This window comes from Elephantulus edwardii, unplaced genomic scaffold (assembly GCF_000299155.1).
Source record: "Elephantulus edwardii isolate Elephantulus edwardi_28Jun2011 unplaced genomic scaffold, EleEdw1.0 scaffold00027, whole genome shotgun sequence".
In the NCBI taxonomy this organism is placed as follows: Eukaryota; Metazoa; Chordata; class Mammalia; order Macroscelidea; family Macroscelididae; genus Elephantulus; species Elephantulus edwardii.
The window spans coordinates 8,667,623-8,675,177 of record NW_006399777.1 but is presented as its reverse complement, the minus strand read 5'-3'; positions in this window follow the sequence as shown (position 1 = coordinate 8,675,177).

The following is a 7,555-nucleotide window of genomic DNA, read 5'->3' as shown; positions in this document are numbered from 1 at the left end:
AAAAGTGCAGCAATGAATGAATGAAAATCCAAAATCTCTGTAAATGTTCATTAAAATTAATAAAAGAAAATAAAAAAAAATTAAGTTGCACAGCACCTCAGACAAAATACAAAATTATCCATTTCTCTTATATATGGTTGTACAAAATTTCAATTGTATTGACCTTTGACTTTATTCTTCTATTCAGTATCTGAAGTGGCTTGTGAAAAGAAAAACCGTTTTTTGAAATTTCCTGTTGCAGGAAGTTACACACATTTACTCCTTCAGTGAGGTTTGCTGACTTGAGTATCAATAGTGCATCTACTCAGTTATACTCCAATGAGCTATGAGAACTATGCCCCTGTTATCTTTATTCTCTTGGCGTGATCAGACGCGAGATCTGATAGATGTTCAGACCATAGTTACACCTCGGCTGCTGTCTCCATAGAAATTTATGATGGTGGCTCAGAGGTGGGAATGATTTTCCCATTTTGGCATTGTTGCCATCAGTAGCTTGGACTGACGTTGACGGGATGTATAATAGAACCAAACGCTGCCTGGTGTGGGAACACCATCAGCATCGTTGGGGTGCCCCATTCCAACAATGTGTTCCACTTTCTGAATTAGGGGCCTTACCCCTAAATACTGGAAACTCTTCTGGTCTACCAGATTGTCGTTAGGGAGTTTCCAGATTCTCAAAAATGAGCTGGTTTGGTAGCTCTGTGGTGTTACAATCCAGTGGTCTGCAGTCCATCAAGTTGCATAACTCAAGGGCTGTGCCTCTCCAGTAGTTCAAGTCCACCCACCACTCTAAGGGAGAAAGGTGGGCAATTTCCTCCTGGGGGATTTATAGCCTTGAGAATCTGCTGGAGGGCCAGCCATGAGTAAGTCCCGTTTGCTGTTGTTCGATGCCATTGAGTCAAGTGTGATTCGCAAGGACCCTGTGAACAACAGATCTGTCTCCTGTCCTGTCTGGTGCCATCCTCATCATCTCTGATATCTTTGAGCCCATTGCCTCAGTCACTGTGTCAATTGAGGGTCTTCTTCTCTTTCACCGTCCTTCCATCTTCTTAAGCATAATGTCTGTCTCCAGTGAATAGTCTCTTCTCATAACATGCCCAATGCATGTGAGACGAAGTGTAATCATCTTTACCTTCAAGAGGCACTCTGGCTGTACCTTCTCCAACCCACATCTGTCTGTCTTTCTGGCAACCCATGAGATAAAATGTTATTTTTAACTAACGGTTGAATACATACCCCAACTCTTTTCTTCCCTATGTAGTTAGTTTTACTACATGCGAATGCTTGTTGTTTTAGTCTAAATTTGAAAGAAAAATGACTGGAGAATTATTTGACAGAGTAATTCTAAAAATCTTATACATAAGGTCCGCCTGATACAGGCCATGGTTTTTGCAATCACTTGTTATGCATCAGAGAGTTGTACAATGACCAAGGAGGATAGAAGGAGAATTGACGCCTTTGAGCTGTGGTGCTGGAGAAGAGTATTGAATGTACCATGGACTGCCAAGAAAACAAACAGATTCATCGTAGAGAGGATTAAACCAGGCTGCTCCTTGGAGGCAAGGATTCTGGGGCTTCGTCTGACATACTTTGGACATGTTGTAAGGAGAGACAGGTCCTTGGAGAAGGACATCATGCTTGGTAGGGTAGAGGGACAGCGCAGGAGGGGAAGACCCTCTATGAGGTGGATTGATTCAGTGACTGGGGTACTCGGAATGGGTTTGTCAGAGGCAATGAGATTGGCACAGGATAGAGCAGAGTTTAGGGCTGTTGTACATAGGGTCGCTATGAGTCGCAAATAACTTGATGGCACATAACAACAACAACAACATACATATGAATATTGTTTGTTATTGAATTATACTTGAAAGACTAATCCATCTACTCCCATCCCAACCAATTGCCGTTGAGTTGGAACTCATTCTTAGCTGACCCTCCAGCTGGTTTTCAGAAACTGTAAATCTCAGGAGATGAGATTGCTTGTCCTTCTTCCATGGAAGAACCAGTGGATTCGTAGCTGCTGCCTTTGGGTTGGCAACATAATTCCCTCTGACTGGTCACCTGAGTTCCCTTGTTCTCACAGGTGCTGTAGAATAGATTAGTATTCATTATGCCCCTCGAGTGGAGTCGAATTACAGTAATAAAGCAACACTTGCCAGAAATTTCTTCCAAAGAGTTGAGGGCTGAATGAGTTTGTGCTGTCATCCTGAGGTCCGGTGCCTCCAGGGTCCTTAAATCTTTAATACATACTCAGAAAGTTTTGTATACTTTGTAGGATACTCAGAACCAAAGCAAGCTTTAGCTTGGTGGAGGACCATTCTTGCAGTTCTTTCTGAATGTTTTCAAGGTACCGGGTGCTTGAGGCAAACTCCACAGCCTGCATGGAAACACCTGAAACCCTGGGTGGTGAGGCGGGGGGGTGGGGGGTGCTGAACTGCAGGTCCTGATGCTGCAGACCTGAGGTTCCTCTGAGATTCTTCTGCATGTCCCCAGGGGATTCCAGGCGCCTGTGCCCTTTGGCTCACTCTCTGAGAAGTAAATCTCTGATGCCCTTACTACTACGCTCTTGAGCTGCCCTAGGTCTGCCTCCAAAGGTACCGTTTTGCCCTTGCGAGCCAACATGATTTAAGCCACATAACACCTGGATGGATTTTTGGTTTTTCTGACATTTCATAACTTTAGCATTCCATCCATCAGAGATCAGTGTGAAAATCTTGAAAGAATGATTGTTTCAAACAATGTATGTTACTTGGTGGCAAACGTGACAGGTCTGATGGTTGAGTCTGGGGAAGACAAATGCAGCATATTGTCCGTATCTTGCAAACAGAGGACACATACCGCTGAGTAGGGGAAAAGAGCAATTACACAATAACCATAGACAACTGATGTATCGTAGCATTTGTAGTAATTGTTACTGGGGTTATACTGAAGTTAATCCCATCTGTGCTTTTTCACTACAATAACGAACTGACTTTCTATAATAAAGGTTTATGTAAAATCATAAAGCTTTGAGCTTTAATAACATTCTGGCTTCTGAATCATGTGTTATCTAGTAGTAAAGCTGGTTTGCAAATACACTAACAGATGGAATTGACAGATTGACCCCCTACTTCTTGTATTTTTTGACACCTAAATTGGTATTTTGATACACTAGCTTCTAATAACTCTGGACGGCTTAGATTTTTCTCCGGGGAGCGTCTCCCTTCCTTTCTTGGCTTGGCCCTCCCTTTTTCTTTTTCTTCCTCTTTACCTCCTTTTTAATTTTCTGTATTACTTTCCTCTTTAGAAAAAAATTCTTGGTAGTTAAGGAAGAAAACTTTGCTCTGTATCTTTTATTCCTACCATTTGCAGATGCAGAAGGGGACAATTTCATTTTCTGTTTTTTGGTTTTATTAACATTCTTTGAGTCATACAAAGAGATGATTTGTAGAACAAAGACTGATATATCTGTAAAACAAACCGAGGGAGAAGGATTTTATGTTATTTTTAGTGAAACAGGTGGCACATCTGCCCCAAATCCCATTTCTGCTGGGCAGTGATTTGCAATGAAAGCTGACATGTTCACATTTGCCACGTTGTTTAACAATCTCAAGTCTTATTGAAAGGCATCTGAAGGGGCGGGGGGGAGGGGGAGGAAGTAAGAAAGTGAAAAACCTCTTTACTAGTCATCTTTGCTAGATCTTTGTTCCTGGTGCTGAATGGCTTCTGTTGTCTTTCCTTCAGATAATTAATTCTCAGCTTCCTTTGCTACGATCAGCTCATGAGAATCATGGAGATCAATTGAGCAGAGATTGTGTCCTTATTTCGTACAATCTCCCCACAAAGTAATAGAAAAGAATTGTTAATTCAGGGGTGGAAAAGTTTGATACTTTCTTCTTTCTATTGTATTATGTTAAGACATTATTATTATTATTAAAAACAAAAAATTAATTGTTTGGGGTTCCATATCTTCAAGATTGTTTTTGTGAATTATTGAGCAGTTATATGATGATGAAAATATTTAGTCAATAATTCATCTTCCATCACATCTATTTCATTTGATGAAATCCATATGTCTTAATCAGGGTCAAAACAGGAGAAAAGTAGGGAGCTGGGTGGCCTAGTGGCAAGAATCTACACTGTAGTCTCAGAGATACACAGTTCTAATCCACCAGATGCTCTGCTGGAGAAGGAGGGTTAATCTCCTCCTGTACCAGTCGGATTCGATTAGATGGTACACACACAAAAAATTTTAAAATTTTAAAAAAAATCCAAACAAACACCAAAAACAGGAGAAAAGTGCATTTTAAAAGCATCTTTCCCTCGATCTGCCTGAGCAATAATTCTTTCCTCATTTTAACAGAGCAGATTTTAGTACTTATGAAAATTTTAGAGTTCTAAAGTTTGTGGGGTTTTTTTTGCTTTCTCCCTCTGTGAAAGATCTATCTTGAAATTGACTATTTTGCCCACCCCCCCAAACTTTTGTAATGAGTGTGGGGCATGTACCTGATGGAAAAATCTTTCCTCTTGTTGGAGACAGTTTATAGAGTTGCTAATCCTGATTCGCCTGCAAGTGGGAACTATTTATGGCTCTGGGCTCATCAAGGGGCCTGCACAATAAGGACACCACTGTGGCAGAAATACTGAGGTACCTGTCGAGTAGAAGAGCAATTGTTTCTAGTGGCACAAGAGGCTGGGGCAGATGTGGACGTAAACAGTATTTTGATTCTCAGGGGGAAAAAAATACAGGAAAAAATGGAGGAAACTGTTTCCCATCAGTCAAGCAATACCCTAGATATCCTCATCTCTGCTCAGAAGATGCATATTCTGTACAGTAACAAGCACCAGAGTGATGGCCAAGCTCATTTCCTTTTGTGCAATGGAGAGTAGAAGAAACGTGTGCTACTGAAAGTAATCCGTTCTAAGCGTCTCCTCCAAGGGGAAGATTATCACAGGTTTGTGAACATAAATCAGCACATGTGTGGCCATTTATTGGGAAAACACAGATGGGAAAATGAATCCTTCCCATGCTAAGTTCCAATTTGGTCTCTAACAAAACAACAACAACAACAAAAGAAGCCTAGGGTGACTACAAGTTTTCAGTGAAAGACAGTGGAAGGGGTTTTACTCAACTCTTTAGAAGCTTTAAAGTCACAGTCAAAGGGAGCTCTGGTGGCCTGGTGGCAAGAAGTTGCACTGCAATCTCAAAGGAGCATGGTTCGAATTCACCAGATGCTCCACTGGCGAAGGAGGGGCCATCTCCTCCTGTGCCAATTTGGATCTGATTCGATGGTACAGAACAAGGAAGAAAAAAATGAAGGCATAGTAAAGTCCAAGATGGTATGAAGAGGTTATTGTTCTTCTGTGCCATTGAGTCATCTGTGTCTTGCAGTGACTCTATGCACGATAGCTCTGAACCACTTCCTATCCTGAGCCAGTCTCGCTGTCACCAATACGTCTAACTCCAGTTCCCCAGTTACTGTGTCTATCCATCCCATCAAGGGTCTTCCACTCTTGCACTGTCCCTCCCCCCTCCCAACCATGGATGACCTTCTCCAAGGGCTGGTCCCTCCTGGCCACGTGCCCAAAATATGTGAGAAGAGGGTAGAATGAAATTTAACAAAGCAACCTCTACTTAAGGCTGTTGTGTACCATCAAGTTGGAACTGACCCATATGTGACCCTCCTGCTGATGTTCATAAACAGTGAGTCACATGGGAGGAGACTGTCCATCTTTACCATCAAGTTGGAACTGACCCATATGTGACCCTCCTGCCGATGTTCATAGACAGTGAGTCACACGGAGGGGACTGCCCATCTTTCTCCTGCAGAGCACCTGCTGGACTCACACCCCATGCCCTCATATAGCAACCACATTCTTTACCACTTAGTCATCAGTCCACCGAACCAAGGCTGAGAAGTTGAAGCCGTCCAGCAGTGCTGCCCAAGAAAATGCCTCGTGATTGGCCTCTGTTTAGATTAGTCAGGAAGATCTTGTGGGGCAGAGTCCTATCCTAACAAGACGTTGTCATGACTCAGAATTAACTCAATGGCAGGTAACAATAACAAGAACAACTGAAGCCAGGCACAGCCACTATTTGTGTTTAGCATGGAGAAGTAGAGAGGCTGCTGAGAGATGCTCCACTATACCTTCTTATACTTTTTCTAGTATCCATTTGAATACCATGTAAAAGGGATCTATGCAATTTAGAATCCATGTTAGACTATTTGACTGAGTCACCTGGAGGGAGCCTAGTTTGTAGAATCACCAGATCTCGAGGTTGCTGATGTCTTTGCTGACAAATCCTTGCTTAAGTTGCAAGCTTAAAACCTTTCAGGAACTTTCCAGATGCCAGCTTACTAAGCAAAAGCAAATTTGAAGTTTATCATTTTGTCATACAGATCCTGTTTTAGAAATTTACATGTCAAACTACAGCTCTGTGAGTTTTACTTGGCAATGAATTTAACATCTTTTATAGTTAATGATTTTTTTTTTCTCCAGAAAGTAATACTTCTTTTCTCTATAAATTTTAGAAAAAAAATTTTTAAAGGAGAAATTTATATTTCTGAAGAAAAGTATAGTAAATAATATATTCATTTAGAATTATGTTTCTAGCCCAAGTCACACGCGTCTCATTGCCACGTGCTCACTTCTGGGTCATCCCTCCGTTGGGTTGTTGAGTCTGTAAGCGTTTATTGAAGGAGATTGTACATTTTTGTCTCCTGGAGCTGCTGGTGGGTTTGGACCTCTGGATTAAACAGTCTAGAACACTACACACTACATCACTGAAGCATCTTTATTCCAAGCCATGCTACCAAAACACAAGCAAAAAAAGAAAGCCGAAGAAATGAACCCATTGACCTCAAGTAAATTTGGATGCATGGAAAAAATTACGTGTAAAAAGGTTGAAACTGTTCCATCCGTTTTCTTGGTTGTAATTTTTATAGAAGATGGTCAAACTTTTTTCCTTTTTTTTAATACCACTGAGTGGATCTGAACTGCCAACCTTTAAGAGAGTAGTCAAATACAAAGCTCCAATACTTAGAGTACTGCTTACTTCAATAAATCTATGGATCATTGATTCATAAATTCATGTGTTCTTGGTTCTCAGCTTATAGGATTATGGCCATCTATGAAAACAGAAGTGTCAAGGGGACAATCTCCACAGAGGTCAGGCAGCCTCTTTGAGTAAGAGCTAGAGAGTTCTGACTCGGATATAAGACTTGGATAACATATTGCTACAAAAAGACACACATCATCACTGGGCAAGAGTAAGAGATAGGAACAGAGGTTTATTAGATGTTTGTAACAGACAGTGAATGGATCAGGACAGACTGACCCTGTGCTTATCGTATATATGAGTATGTTGTTGTTGTTGTTAAGTGCTGTCAAGTCGTAGATGACTCATGAATGAAAGACCTGACCACTTGCATAACTTTCATCCTTTCTCCAGGTTCATAGGGTTTCCAGAGGCAAGCTATTTCGGAAGTGGATGCCACTCCTGCTTCCAAGCTTGTTTTAATCAGGAAGCTCCACCAAACACTGCCCACCATGGGTGACCATTCTAACATTTGAC